At 34.3% G+C, this 15719-nt stretch overlaps 1 protein-coding gene across 1 annotated transcript in view; it reads left to right on the plus strand.

Moving 5' to 3' along the window:
* LOC106880401 (very-long-chain 3-oxoacyl-CoA reductase-B) overlaps nt 1-4285 on the plus strand; it is a 42480-nt gene extending 38195 nt beyond the window's left edge. Inside the window, exon 11 of the mRNA XM_014930320.3 lies at nt 2180-4285. The gene's annotated coding sequence lies outside the window, so the exon portion shown is untranslated. The remainder of the gene's footprint in view (nt 1-2179) is intronic.
* The last annotated feature ends 11434 nt before the right edge of the window (nt 4286-15719 follow it).

Below are 15719 nucleotides of genomic sequence, written 5' to 3' on the forward strand. Positions count from 1 at the left end.
TATGATAAGCAATAACTTCTGTGTGCCATTGCAATTGGTAATTGATATACAGTTTTAGATTGTTGATATGCACTTAGTGAACAATGAAAATATGTGGCACAGTTGTGTGTGTCTGTGAGTCTCTTGTGAAAGTAATTATCTTGCTGAATGTTATTTTTGTATTTGAATTGGTAGACTCGTTAGTGTGTTGGCAAAAAATGCCTTACAGCATTTGTTTCACTCCTCTTAATGTTCTGAGTTCAAAACTAACTGAGGCCCGGCTTTGCCTTGTATCCTTCTGGGGTTTGTTAAAATGAAATACCAATCAAATACTTGAGTTTGGGGTATTTAATCACCTCTCTTAAAAATTGCTAGTCTTCTGTCAAAATCAGGAACAATTGTCGTTGTTTGTTTATGCATGTGTGTGTGTCCATGTGTGCAGGTATAGTAGTGTGGTTAAGACGCCTGCTGTTCCACAACCTGTTTTCAGTCACACTTCACAACACCATGGACAGGTTCCTTATAAGGCAGTGAGCTGGCAGAATCATTAACACACTGGACAAAATGCTTAGCTAGCAGCATTTCATCTGTCTTTCAACCTGAGTTCAAATTCCACCAAGGTTGATATTGCTTTCATCCTTTTTGGGTTTAATAAAATAAGCACCAGTTAACTACTGGGATTGATGAAATTGACCAGTGCTCCCACCCCCTCATCACTCCAAAATTTCAGGCCTTGTGCCTATCATACAAAGGATTATTGTATGCAAGCATAGCTGTGTGCTTAACCCTTTTGTTACCACATTTCTGTTGAGATACTTTGTGTTTCTTTCAATTAATATTAATATAACAAACAATTGAGTAAAATAACTTAGTTATCATTAAGCTAGTGTTAGGAACATAAATTGTGACTAAGTTTTGGTAGAAGATTTTAATTCAGAACTTTTGAAAACAAGACATTTGTACTATAGAGCCTGAGGCGGTTTCAGGTGGGTTGGTGTTAAAAGAGTTAAGACATTTGCTTTGAAAGAACCTGGTTTTATGTCCACTCATTCTTTGCAGCAGCGAGCTGATAGAATCATTATCACACTGGACGAACTGCTTAGCACTATCTCTTTTATCTTTATGCTTCATGTTCAAATCCTGCTGATGTTAACTTTGTCTTTTTTTTTTTAAATCCTTTTTGGGTTGATAAAATAAAGCATCAACCAAGTACTGGGGGTTGATTTAATTGACTAGTCCTTTCTCTGTAAACTTGTTAGCCTTGTACCAAACTTTGAAGCCATTGTTATTATTATTAAGATGGCGAGCTGGCAGAATCGTTAGCACATGAGGCAAAATGCTTAGCAGTATTTTGTCTATCTTTATGTTCTGAGTACAATTTTGATCAGCTTTGCCTTTCATCGTTTTGGGACGGTCAATAAAATAAGTACCAGTCGTACACTGGGGTTGATGTAATTGACTTGCCCGCTCCACTGAAATTGCTGGCCTTGTGTCAAAATTTGAAACCATTCTTATTTATTCACTTAACTTAGCACCATCACTTTTAGCTTTATGTTCCACATCTCAGCTTCATCCCACAGCTCAGCGATGCAACACTTCTCAATTAATGAGCTGTGTCCTAGTTTGGCTCTCTTTAAACTAGCCCTAAGGGCACCGACTACAATAGGTGCCCATGCAAACACATATTATACATGAGCACTTCTCAATTCATGAGCTGTGTCTTAGTTTTGCTCGCTTTGAACTGGCTCCAAGGGCACAAATCACAAAAGGTACACACATACACACACACACACATTATACATGATGGATTTCCACAGAGTTTCTGTCTACCATATTTACTGACAAAGCATTGATTGTCCCAGAGCTTTTCTAGAAAACATTTGTCCAAAGTACTGTGCTGTAGGATCGACCCTGAGACCTCATGATTGCAAACTGAGCTCCTTAACCACACAGCCATGCTTGCATCTATGTTAGAAATCATCGTCTTTTATATCGAGCTACTTTGCTTGGCTGCTAATGGTTACAAATAAATTTCCTTTTTAAATGGCTTTAATCTTTGGCTTTCTTCTCTCTTATCAGCTCCATTCTCTTGACTTGTCTGTTGTTGTTGTTGTTGCTTCCTGTTTTGGCGAATATCTTTTTGTTTACTTTTTTTTTTTTGCTTGTTTCTTTTTTTGTATTGTTTCCACCTCTTTTATAGTTTATTGCCAACACAGAAACTAGCAGAAACATGCAAGGGAATGGAAGAGGAAAGTAACAGAACGAACCACCACCACCACCACCACCACCACCACCACTACCACCAACCACCGCTGCCACCACCACCACCACAAGGAAAGTGAAACTGAAAAGCCAGTGGAAAGAATACATGATGTATTGCTTATTTGGTTTCAAGAAGCATTGAGAAGTGAAGTGTGTATGGGTGTATATATATATATATATATATATATATATATATATATATATATATATATACACACACACACACACACACATATATATATATATATATATATATATATATATATATATATATATATATATATATATGTATGTATATGTATAAAAGTTTATGCATAGGTAGGTGGGGGTAGAGGTTATCTACTGTCTGCTATTTCACTTAAAAGACCAACTAACACAAAATGGTTTCTTCGTATCTCTCATCTTCACTTTGAAATGCAATAATTTATTTTGGCCAGAAAAGTAGCCTGTTTTTGTATATTTAAAATAATAATAATAATAATAATGATAATAATAATAGTAATATAAATCACTGAAGTTAATTATTTAGGGAAACCATAAAGTTAGTGTCAATGCCTTCAGTGTGATGAACAGCAAAAAATTTTAATTAGAAATGTTAATTAGAAATGCAGTGAAGAATAGACGAACATTCAGCATGGGAGACAACTCTGGTTGTGTTTTAGTATTAGGCTTCCTCAACAAAGCACAAGGCGTACTTACCAAAGTAATGATGAAGCAATTGCTAAGATGTTATATATTGTAGATGTATAAGGTTGAGAAATTCGATGCTTATATAATTATTAAGTCTGAAGTGAGAGAAAGTTATTGAGCAAGACCCTTTTAAGATATGCACTCGATATATTCTCTTTAAATTTCTAACACAAGAACAAGGGTAAAACCTCATCATTAGAATGGTGCTTGACTTGTTTTCTCCAGTCTAGGTTGTTGGAAGACAACATCAATCTGATTGGAGATAAAATTTGAAGTCAGAATGTAAATGTTGAAATCTCACTGGAGTAGACTTTGCCCTTTATCCATCTATGGTCTATGACAACGATGATGGTGTCTTGAATAATAATAAGAAAGCAACGCAATAATGATATTTAATAATGATATTCATATCCAATCTCTGTTTCCTGTATACTTGAGTAAATTTATTACGATTAATTAAATGAAATGAAATGAATATTGATGATGTAAGTATTAGAAGAATCTTGAAAGTAATGAAATTAACAAAGTTTTATTTTAGTTTAAGCCTTTGGCGTTCAAACTGGCCATATCTGGCCCAAATATTCTACCTGTTTTATGTTCAAACTGGCCAGATCCAACCTATCACACCTACCCTACCATGTCATTCTAAAAAGTAAACAATAACATCATTGAAATACATGAATAATTCAAAACAACATGAATAAATTTGACAATAATCTGAATGCACATTTGACAGTAATCTGAATGCACAATAAAGTTTCTTATTCTAACAACAGGAAAGAGGTGGGTTTGATGCACGATACATAGTTCTGTTGTATATGACATATAATAATTTTTCAACTTTTTCAGTTTGATTAAAATTCAGATGTCCTTGTAAGTGAAATGAAAGAAGAAACACACACACACACACACACACACACACACACACACACACACACACACACACACACACACACACGGATACTAATAATAGCTGTTAAATGCTAAAATTTCAGAAACTTGACAATAAATCCTACATAAAATGAAGAAATGGTTGTTTTTTTTTTTGCTCTAAAATACTGTGAACATGTACACAAATTAAAGGTATTTTCCTTTTATTGTTTTGGAATATAAGATGCATTTGGGAGTATTACTTATACATAATCTGGAATTTTAGTAAAGTTCTCTGACAAAATTTTGTGCTTTCAATAAGTTAAACATTTTCTAATATTCAAATTTTTGCAACTGTTACTTTTGAATTTTTTGCTGTTTTTTTTTTGTTTTTTCTTGTCTTATATTTTTTTACAATTGCTTGTGTTTTTATTAAATGTGTTTTACTTTGAGAAATAAAATTAAACATTTTCATATTCATAAAGCTGATCCTTATATGTATGTTTGATATATATATATATATATATATATATATATATATATATAGTTTTAGGGAAAATAACCAATTTTCAAGAACTCATCGATGAAAATCCACTATCACATATAGAAAAATTAATAATTAAAAGCACAATAAATGAGTATAATATAAAGTAAAGTAAATATCATAAGATAAATATAATAAAAAGATTACACGTGTTTCATAACCAATTTTCAAATAGAAAAGAAATTTAAATCGATTAAAATCAATTGAAATTATCGAAAATAAGTTCTATTCAAAAATATAGCTACTCGTCAGATCGTAAGTAGAACAATAATTAGATATATATCTCAACCAACAATAAGTACCAAATGAATTAATATGAAATACTTATTATATAAAGATAGAAAAATTATTTAAAAAATATCATAATATCAAAATAATAACCATTCAATAATCATCCCTTCATCCATAATAATAACATGTATATTATATACAAAAAACATCTTACCTAAATTATCATTGTTTTAAATTATCATTGTTTTAAATACAAGTTGAACGAAGTTTAAGTTTAAAATAATAATGAAGATAAAATTAGTACATATTTAACCGGTGTAATAGTTAAAGCTATACTATTTAAAGCTAAAGACGTTTATTTAATTATGATTAAAGATCAATTGAATAATAGAAAAATACAAGATTATTTATTTCTACAAACGTAATAATAAAAAATATGAATGAAAAAATTATGAATGGAAAAAATTAGGAATGAAAAAATTAGGAAAGAAAAAATTAAGAATAAAAGGTTAAACTTTATATATATATATACATATATATATATATATATATATATATATATATATATATATATATATATATATATATATATATATATATATATATTACAGGGTGAGCCAAAAGTCACACACACCAAAGCATTTAATTTATATTATTATTATTCATTTTGTTCATCACATGCAAGTACATGTGTATTCATCTTTTATTTTATATAATTTTAGGAAAATTGAATCATGTCTTTGACAATTCTGGAGCATATTGAGCTTATTTTGCAGGAGACTTTTGGCCCACCCTGTATATTATTATATATATATATATATATATATATATGTTATTATATGTATTTATTTTCTCCTAATTAATAAATAACTCGGACAAAATAAATTGGTTAATAGATACCAGGGTAGCAAAGATCACAAAATAACTGTGGTGTAACTCCTGTTTATAAGGTAGAAACTCCTTGATATTTTGGGTACTTGAGTATATATAAATTTAATGAATGGAGTAAAACGCATATGTTAACTGCAGTTAACATATGCGTTTTACTCCATTCATTAAATTTATATATATATATGTATGTTATGTATGTATGACCCTGCTACTTAGTCTTTGGTGCTATGGAAGCAGAGAAGATCCACCCTCTTACAAATTCATTTCTATTTTATTCTATCTCCATGTCAGTCTTGTCCAATATTCAGTTTTTGTAATGGTCTCATAAACTTTGACATACACAATATGTCACTGTCTACAGATGTGTATGTTTATAAGAATGTATGTCTTAATTTTTTAATTTTCTCCTCTATTGTTTAAATCTATACAATTTTGCAAAATCTTAATCTCCAAGTACCCCTAGATTTTATGGCTTGAAATAGAAACTTTTCAAAAACAAATAAGATATTCCAATCCATTTCATTTTTTGCACATACAATATAAATATGAATTTTGTGGATTTACCAAAGGAATTTCAACACCATTCTTACTTTACGCCTGTCACAATCTTATACCTTTATCTTAATGCTAGAACCACATGCAACTCTTTCCTCAACCCTGAACAATAATCCGTAACTCTAAAGCTAAACCATCATTAATCATAATCTTAAACCCTAAATTAACTCCTTAACCATTTCTAATTAATCTTCTAACCCATAATATCTAACAAAATGCAATAAATTTTATTGAATATTTTTGCTAAATGAATCAAATCTTCTATTATTTGTTTTGAATAAAATATAGAAAGCTACAGGGTGAAGTGCTTTCAAAATTTTGGCTTATGTTGTGTTTGAATTACTTTGAGCTTAGGGATGTATGCTTCCTTGATATAAAATTACTTGAGTATGTTGTATATGATATAGCACTGAGTGCAAATGTTCTTCTTTTGTTTAAACTTATTATTACTTAATCATTTTTATCATTATTGATATCAATAAAGCAGCAAACTGCAGAATTATTGGTGCATTGGATAAAATGCTTATTGACATTTCTTCTGGCTCTGTTTTAAGTTCAAATTCTGCCAAAGTTGATTTTGCCTTTCTTCCTTTCAAGGTTGATAAAATCTGAAGTGTATCAACTGAGACACTTCTCTCTAAAATTGCTGGCTTTGTGCCTAAAGTTGTAACTAATATTATTGATATCAATAAGGTGGTGAGCTGACAGAATTGTTAGCATCGTTTAACGTCCGCTTTCCATGCTAGCATGGGTTGGACTAACATGCTGGTTGAAATGCTTAATGACTTTCTGTTTATCTTTACATTCTGAGTTCAAATTCCACTTAGATTGACTTCGCTTTTCATCTTTTTGGGTTGCAAAAATAAGGACCAGTTGTACCGCTTGGAGTCAATGAAATCGACTTACTCCTTTCCTCTCAAATTGCTGGCTTTGTGCCTAAAGTTGAAACCAATATTATTGATATCAATAATTAATTTCAATTAACTTACTAAAAATTGCATCCAAATATCCTTGTAACATCATATTTCTATACTAAGCAAAACAAAATATTTTAGATCTTTGTGATAAATTTACACCTTCCCATATTTAACAACAGCACAAAAAATAATTTGTAATTACATCTAAAAATTACTGCATATGACTAACATCAACATAAGAAACCAACAACATAGGTGCAGGCATGGCTGTGTGGTAAGAAGCTTGCTTTCCAACCACATGGTTGCAGGTTCAGTCTCACTGCATGACACTTTGGGAAAATGTCTTCTATAAATAGCATTGGGCTGACCAAAGCCTTCTGAGTGGATTTGGTAGATGGAATCTGAAAGAAGACCGTCGTGTGTGTTTATAATCATTTAATCTTTTACTTGTTTCAGTCATGTGACTGGCCATGCTGGAGCACCACCTTTAGTTGAGGGAATCAACCCCAGGATTTATTCTTTGTAAGCCTAGCACTTATTCTATTGTTCTCTTTTGCCAAACCGCTAAGTTGCGGAGACGTGAACACACCAGCATCAGTTGTCAAGCGATGTTGGGGGGACAAACACAGACACACAAACATATATATAGATATAGATAGATATATACGACGGGCTTCTTTCATTTTCTGTCGACCAAATCCACTCACAAGGCTTTGGTCGGCCCGAGGCTATAGCAGAAGACACTTGCCGAAGGTGTCACGCAGTGGGACTGAACCCAGAACCATGTGGTTGGTAAGCAAACTACTTACCACACAGCCACTCCTATATATATATATATATATAGAGGTGAGCTGGCAGAAGCATGTTTGGCAAAATGTTGTGCCGTTTTGTCCATCTTTATGTTCTCAAGGTTGGCTTTGCTTTTCATCCTTTTGGTGTCGATAAATTAAGCACCAATGAAACACTGGGATCGATGTAATCAACTATCTCCTCTCCAGAAGTAGCTGGCCTTGTGCCAAAATTTGAAATTGTGTGTATATATATACATATGTGTGTGTGTAATATGTATATTTACATTAAGGTATATATTTTATAATATAAATTATTTACTGCACTTCAGATGATGATAATATAGAAGTTCTAATGCAGACTTCTTTTTTTTTTTGCAAAGATTCGGCCTGTGTCAAAAGATAGCAAAATTCACTTAGTGTAAATATAGTTGCTTGACTGTGTTGATATATGCGATCTTATAGGATTGTATTATTTTTGTACAGAGATGATAGGTTAGGTATTTTAGAAATGATTATGGGCCTGCACTAGACAAAGTAAGGAAAGATATTTAAATATTTAGTTCTTTCAGCCTTGGAATCACTGCGTAGACAAAATTAGCACTGGTTAATTTCCGGGATGTCACTTTTTATACATACGCACTTGCTCATACAACCCTTTCAGGAAAGCTTATATAAACATGGGTTCACGTTACCAGCTTTCAGTATTAAAAAATTTGATCAACAATTAGAAGTATCTTGAATCTAGTTACTATAACAATTTCCTAGAATAGACTGATTTAAAGATAAAATTAGAAATACCACCATCTTTGGTTCTCCGTAAATAAAAAAAATATATACGTTATTTAGTTGGCCATCCCAATTATTCGTTAAACGGTTTGTGAAACAGCAAAACCCCAAGTTCAATAGCTAAGTACTACTCCACTGGCGATATATCGGCTTGAGTGAAAAGTTAGCAACGTTTTGAACCATGGAGTATTTGAATTTCTTTTTGTAATTGTCTGATAATACAGACATAGACTTGCCCAAATATATTAATGAATTAACATTGATATTTTTTCACTGTTGTTACAATAATCTGAAATCGAACTGCCAGAGCGCGATATTCGAGCAATTTTGCTATTCAGTTTCAAAAAGAACGCAAAGCAGTTGAAACTGCTCGCGATAGCAACGAAGCCTTTGGTGAGAAAATGACCAGTGAGTGGTCAGCACGAAAATGGTTTAAACGATTTCGTAGTGGGTACCTGAGCCTTGAAGATCGCAAGCGTAGGGGACACCCATCTGTCATCGATGACGGTCAATTAAAGACCCTCGTTGAGAAAGATCTACGTAAACCCACCCGAGAACCAGCAAAAGAACTTCAAATTAACCAGAAAATTGCCTGCAACCATTTGTATGCGATCGGAAAATCAAAGCAGCTCGACAAATGGGTTCCACACGATTTGAATGAAAATCAGAAAATGCACAGATACGAAATTTGCTCGTCGCTTCTTGTCCGTAACCAGACCGATCCATTTCTCGACTGTATTGTAACTTGCGATGAAAAGTGGATTCTGTACAATAATAAAAGACGTTCTTCGTAGTTGGTTGCACCAAAATGAAGCACATTCCCTAAACCCGATCTCTTCAAAAAGAAGGTTATGGTGACTGTTTGGTGGTGTACTGCTGGACTTGTCCACTGTACCTTCTTAAAACCCGGATAAACTAATACTGCAGAAACATTGCCATGAAATTGACAAAACGAACAAAAAACTGCTACTCCCCCCGTTCCAGACTGGTCAACAGAAGAGGGCCAATCATTCTTCATGATAATGCTCGACCACATGTTTCACTAATGACTCTCCAGAAATTGAGGGAACTTGGCTACGAGGTTCTTCCCCACCGAACCTATTCCCCAGACCTTTGTCCTACCGACTACTACTTTTTAGAGTACATTAATGGTTTCCTGCGAGAGGTGTTCAAAAATCAAACCGATGTTGAAAGTTCGTTCAAAGAGTTCATCAGCTCCAGAACTCCAGATTTTTATGTTACCGAAATAAACTAACTTGTAATTCGTTGGCAAAAATGTGTTGATTGTAATGATACTTACTTTGATGAATAAAATTTCCGCGTTGTTGAAAAATATTGTGATGAATTTCATGTTTCAAAATGTTGCTTACTTTTTACTCAGATTGATATATAAGAAACTGTTCACAGGGAAGCTTAACTTACACTGCTAATATGAAGCAACATATTCCATAAGCCTAAGTCCTCTTATGTCTTTTTCTCGTCAACAAACAAAAGTACATACCAGACTCGAACGTTGTTCGAAGCATTTGGTATACTCTTTTACTCTTTTCAGTCATTTGACTGTAGCCATGCTGGAGCACCGCCTTTAGTCGAGAAAATCGACCCCAGGACTTATTCTATATAAGCCTAGTACCTATTCTATCAGTCTCTTTTGCCGAACCGCTAAGTTACGGGGACATAAACACACCAGCGTCGGTTGTCAAGCGATGTTGGGGGGACAAACTCAGACACACAAACACATACCCCCACCACATATATATATATATATATATATATATACGGGCTTCTTGCAATTTCCGTCTACCAAGTCCACTCACAAGGCTTTGGTCGGCCCGAAGACACTTGCCCAAGGTGCCACGCAGTGGGACTGAACCCGGAACCATGTGGTTCGTAAGCAAGCTACTTACCACACAGCCACTCTTACGCATATGGCAAAGAATATTTAAAAAAAAAAAAAAAATTACAAGCCTACATCTTCGTTTAAGTATAAACGAAATACAAGTATTTTTTTAATTGAATCTGATTTTCAAAAGGAAAAGCAGTGAAGCAAGATGCTAACGGGAGGAGCGGTGAAAGATTTAGATGTTATGTATACCTCGGCAAAATATTTAGCCTTTGCCCTTCGAAGTAAAGAGTTCTGCGGAGAAACTCAGTGTAACAATGGAAATATTTAAATGCCAAGTCTTAGGTGTTCGGCAGACATAAACACGCTGATCAGTTCATCTGTTCTGGTAGCAACCATTACAAACTTTTCGAATATATATTCCTCTTTTTCTTTTATTGCTTATTTTATCCTTTATTTTTATCGATTGGGATATATATACATATATATAATTTGCTCAATTACTTGTTTCTATATGCTTATATGCTTCCACACCCTTGTTTATGCAATTACCAACTTTTTCAACTTGATAATCTGTACCACTAATACATGTATGCGGATTCATCCAATACATTTGAATAGACATACTGGAATGTTTACCAGCTGGTGTCTGACGATTTTATACCCTCCCCACTTTCTTATTTGCCGTATATATATATATGTGTGTGTGTGTGTGTGTGTATATGTATGTATATATATATATATATATATATATATATATATATATATATATATATAAAATAATATTAGGGACAAAATCCAAAATTACAGGTAAAAGCTCAATTAAAATCAATTTATAAAAAATTAAAATTAAATTGAGTCTTATAGATTAAAATATATATAAAAATATATAGTTTTAGAGAAAAGAACCAAGTTTCAAGAACTCATCGATGAAAATCCACTATCACAAAGGTTTGTCTAAAACTTTATATATATATATATATATATAATTTTCCTTTCTACTATAGGCACAAGGCCTGAAATTTTTGGGGAGGGACGCTAGTAGATTACATTGAACCCCAGTGCTCGACTCATACGACCTTATGGTTAGAGTGTTGGGTTCACGAATATAAAATCGTAGGTTCGATTCCTGGACTGGTTGGCAAGCTGTCTCGAATAGCAATTTCATTTTCTATTCTCAATGTATTTCAAATTTTCGGTTGTAGTCTGTAGACTGAAAGAAGATTGGGCTTGAAGAAGCTTTCTCTCGTAGTCTCTAAAATTCATTACATTGTGTACGATGTTTTAAATCTTTAAATCTTTGTTCAACCTTTGCCTTTCATCCTTCCATGGTCAATAGATTAAACATCGAACTAGCAAATGGCAGCCTCGCTTACAACCGTTTCATTCATTACTGATCGAGGTGAAACCGGTACACAATTGCCAACCATGTTACGGTGTCAGGTTGTTCTGTGATGACAAGATTATGCTTCTATCGCAAAAACGCACCATAGACATCACTCACAATGCTCAGATACCCAGAATGCATTGATTATCGGTTGTGCTTACACGGCCGTGCTGGGTGGCTGTGTTTTATGCGTATTGACGTACTCGTCCCCATCAAGTGAACAGATTACATAGGAAGGCATTTCATCCTAATAAACGCCGCAGACAAGTGTATTCTCTACAGGAAAAGGTAGAGATGATCAAGGAAATACGTGACAGTGGAAGCGAGTTTTGTGTCAAATGGTCTATCATTGGTTCCATTTACAAAAGTGTGTGATGATTCATTTATCACGTTTTTTAAAAAGCTAAACCCGTGTGATAAACGAGGATAGATGCACTGGAGTAATCATAATTAACTATGCTCTTCTCTCAAGTGCTTGACCGTCTACGTACGTTAGAAACCAATTTGGAAAAACAAGAAAAAGAAAACAAGATTTGTGTAGGAGATCAAACGCAGAAGATAAAAGAAAGTGTAAACCAAAGGAATGAAGCAGCTGGGTTGACAATAAGTGGCAAGTGAAGCAATATTTGAATTGTGGGAGGCAGCAAAGAAATTAAGAAGTTGTTGCTGTTAGTGTGAGTGAGTGTATTACGCTTTTAGTTTCAAAGGAAACAGCAAGACTCTTCTGTTGAACAATGGTTTTGTATAGTCATTCTGTTAACGATAAAGGAAGTCACCATTAAGTTGTTGCTTATCAGAGTGTCAATCTGCAAAGAGATAACTTAGTATCTCCTTGCTTGTTGCTGTCAGCATTATGTCTTTTGTTCGAAAAATTGACCAGGGTGTAATATAAGGCAGGATACAGGAAACTGTAAGTGTAACAATATAATTTAGTTTTCCTTCTGAGAGAATAAGGTATTTAAACCTTCTAATAGACTAATTTCCGTTGTGGCATTTTATTGTGTCTACGATCAAGACAATTAATTTCAAAATTCAACAACCTTCGAGAGAAAGCACCAGATCTGCCAGTGGTATTTGTAATAGAGTTCTGGGAGATTTGTTTTCTTTCCTTCTTAATGGGTTAATCAGAAGAGGAAGGGCAGAGCTCATGTCTATATTTTCAGGGCTTTCGACGTTGGTAGAGGGAAAAGGTAAAGCTATCAGAGACCTGGTTCGATTGTCTTGAACAGAGTGAATTCCTCTAAAGAAATCCAGGGACCGGCTGATGGTGATAAGTATGGCAACGGATTAAGTTTGCCGCTCATGAAAAGAAACAATCTATTCGATAAACTTCCACACTCAAAAATGTTTTGGTCGATCCAAGGTTATGGTAGAAGACATATGCCTAAGGTGCCCTGCCGTGGAATTGAACCCGAAATCATGTAATTACAAAGCAAATATCTTAAACACAGTCATGTCTAATCTGTTTTAGCTAGCTGTAGGGTATAATGTTTATCAAATCTAACTACTTTGAAGGAGGAATTTGGGTCAGCGTTCTGTAATTTCTACCACTATGCTACTTTCAGTCGCTAAATAAATAATAATTTCTTCTCGAGAAAACAAGATCACAGATTTATAAAGGAAGTGGAGTCCACTTCCTTTGGTATATCGATGGTGCTTATTTTATTGATATTCGTTAAAACCGTTTTTATACTCTGTATCACACTTTTCATTAACGAAAGAATCTCTGCATGATCGTTTAACCTGATAGTAACAAAAGCTAACTAACCCTCAAGTCACATCGTACTGTCTTTATAAAAATAACCAGTGATACAGTCCTATCTATACTGTGTGCAGATAAAGAAAAGAAGAGATAGTGAAGGTCACAAATAAGTCATCTTTGATCATTGATCTTTTCAATCAGGGCTGACCAGAGACTAAACAACAAGTTAAGTATTAAGATCGTTAATAATAATTCTCTAAGACGAAAAGAGTGTGAAAATGAAAGGAAAACAAAGCGTATCTTAAATCAACTCAATAAAACAATCGGTTGTCGTTGTTTAATCCGAAGCAAGCTCTGAATAAACAAAACTCTGATCAACGAAGTTCCATCCTTAACCATCGTATCTGTTCTTTCATTTAAAAAAAAATTCCAGACATAGGCGCTAGTGTGGCTGTGTGGTACGAAGCTTGCTTCCCAGCGATATGGTTCTGAGTTCAGTCCCACTGTATGGCATCTTGGGCAAGTGTCTTCTACAATAGGTCCGAGCCGACCAAAGACTTGTAAGTGGATTTGATAGACGGAAACTTAAAGAAATCCGTCGTATATATATATATATATATATATATATATATATATATATATATATATATATATATATATATATATATATGTGTGTGTGTGTGTGTGTGTGTGTGTGTGTTTGTGTCTGTTTGTCCCCCACCACTTGACAACCGGTGTTGGTGCGTTTGCGTTCCCTGGCAAAAAGAGACTGATAGAATAAGTACTAGGCTAAGTTGGTGTCCCAGCATGGCCGCAGTCAAATGAGTGAAACAGGCAAAAGATAAAAAGATAAAACGTTTCTAGAAAACATTATCTACGTGCTCGGTCTGAAGTTCTTGTTTGTTATTCTTTTGCCCCTAACGAGGTCTGAATGAGAAGAGCTATGATCAAAAGAACTCCAACTATGACCATCACATCTTACTTCCAGGCATTGTGGCTAGAACTGCATTGTCCATATTTTCGTTTAAAGACAACAGTTTGAGCAAGACAGACAAAAGCGAACTGATATCCAAGGCCTATATGGGCAACCTTTTTCGAGAAGCAGGCCGCATAAAGACATGGCTCATTATCAGATGGGCTGCATTAATAAAACAATTTCAAGAAAAGTTTTCGTTTGGTGTGCCATTTAGAAAGTGTCGCAGGCTGCAGGTTGCTTATGGCTGACCTAACCCAACAATGGTACTCCCTCGATCCTTCAATTGTCAAACTGACAAGGCATCAAGATTCCTCAAATACTGAATGTCAAATAATAGATTAAAAAATTTAGTTTTTATCTCCAGACTAAACCCAAGTATGTCACACAATATCTATAATAATAAAAGCGAAATTCTGTCTGTCCGTCTGAGCCCCCTGGATCTCAGTTTACATTTGCTCTACATAGATCTTTTTGGAATCATGATGATCCCAGGATTGAAAATCTGCCCTTCATTTGGTTCTTGAACATCCAGCATTTGGATATGATTTAAAAGCATTTGGGCCGCTGTTTCTAGCAAGTAAAGCTTGGCTGATCTACACCATCTTGGTTGGCGCTTGTCAGATGACGTCAGAGATCAAGGGAGAGATAAATGACATTCGCTTCGTTAATTTTAACATCGAGATAACAACTCTGGGACAAATTGGCCAGCAGTTGGAATTCAACTTGGGACTGGAACAAAAGAATGATTGCATTACAGAATTAATTCTCATCCGTCCTTCACCTCTGATCAAGCACCACCGGGGCATATAGTCATTATAGGCGTATTATAGTCATGCTATTTAGTTCTCTTTAGTCTTGGGCCGCAGACCCAATTAGCCTTCCGCAGGAGCTAGCTTAAAAGTCCGCACAGACTTTTAAGCTAATATGTATTACATGTAATATTATTACATATTATTACATATAAACTTATTTACATTATTTACATTCGACGGATATTTGTCCTCATCTTGTTTGTTGTTAACACAACGTTTCGGCTGATATACCCTCCAGCCTTCTTCAGGTGTCTTGGGGGAAATTTCGAACCCGGATTCTCATTCCGAAGGTATTTTTCGATGTTATTATTATTATTTTTTTTATTGTTCAGGTCACTGCTTAGAATCGAACTCGGAATCTTGGAGTTAGTAGCCCGTGCTCTTAACCACTACGGCATATGCTCCAAGACACTTGATGAAGGTTGCAGGGTATATCAGCCGAAACGTTGTGTTAACAACAAACAAGATGAGGACAAATATCCG

The sequence above is a fragment of the Octopus bimaculoides genome, chromosome 13, assembly GCF_046866305.1.
Source record: "Octopus bimaculoides isolate indiv1 chromosome 13, ASM4686630v1, whole genome shotgun sequence".
Lineage (NCBI taxonomy): Eukaryota > Metazoa > Mollusca > Cephalopoda > Octopoda > Octopodidae > Octopus > Octopus bimaculoides.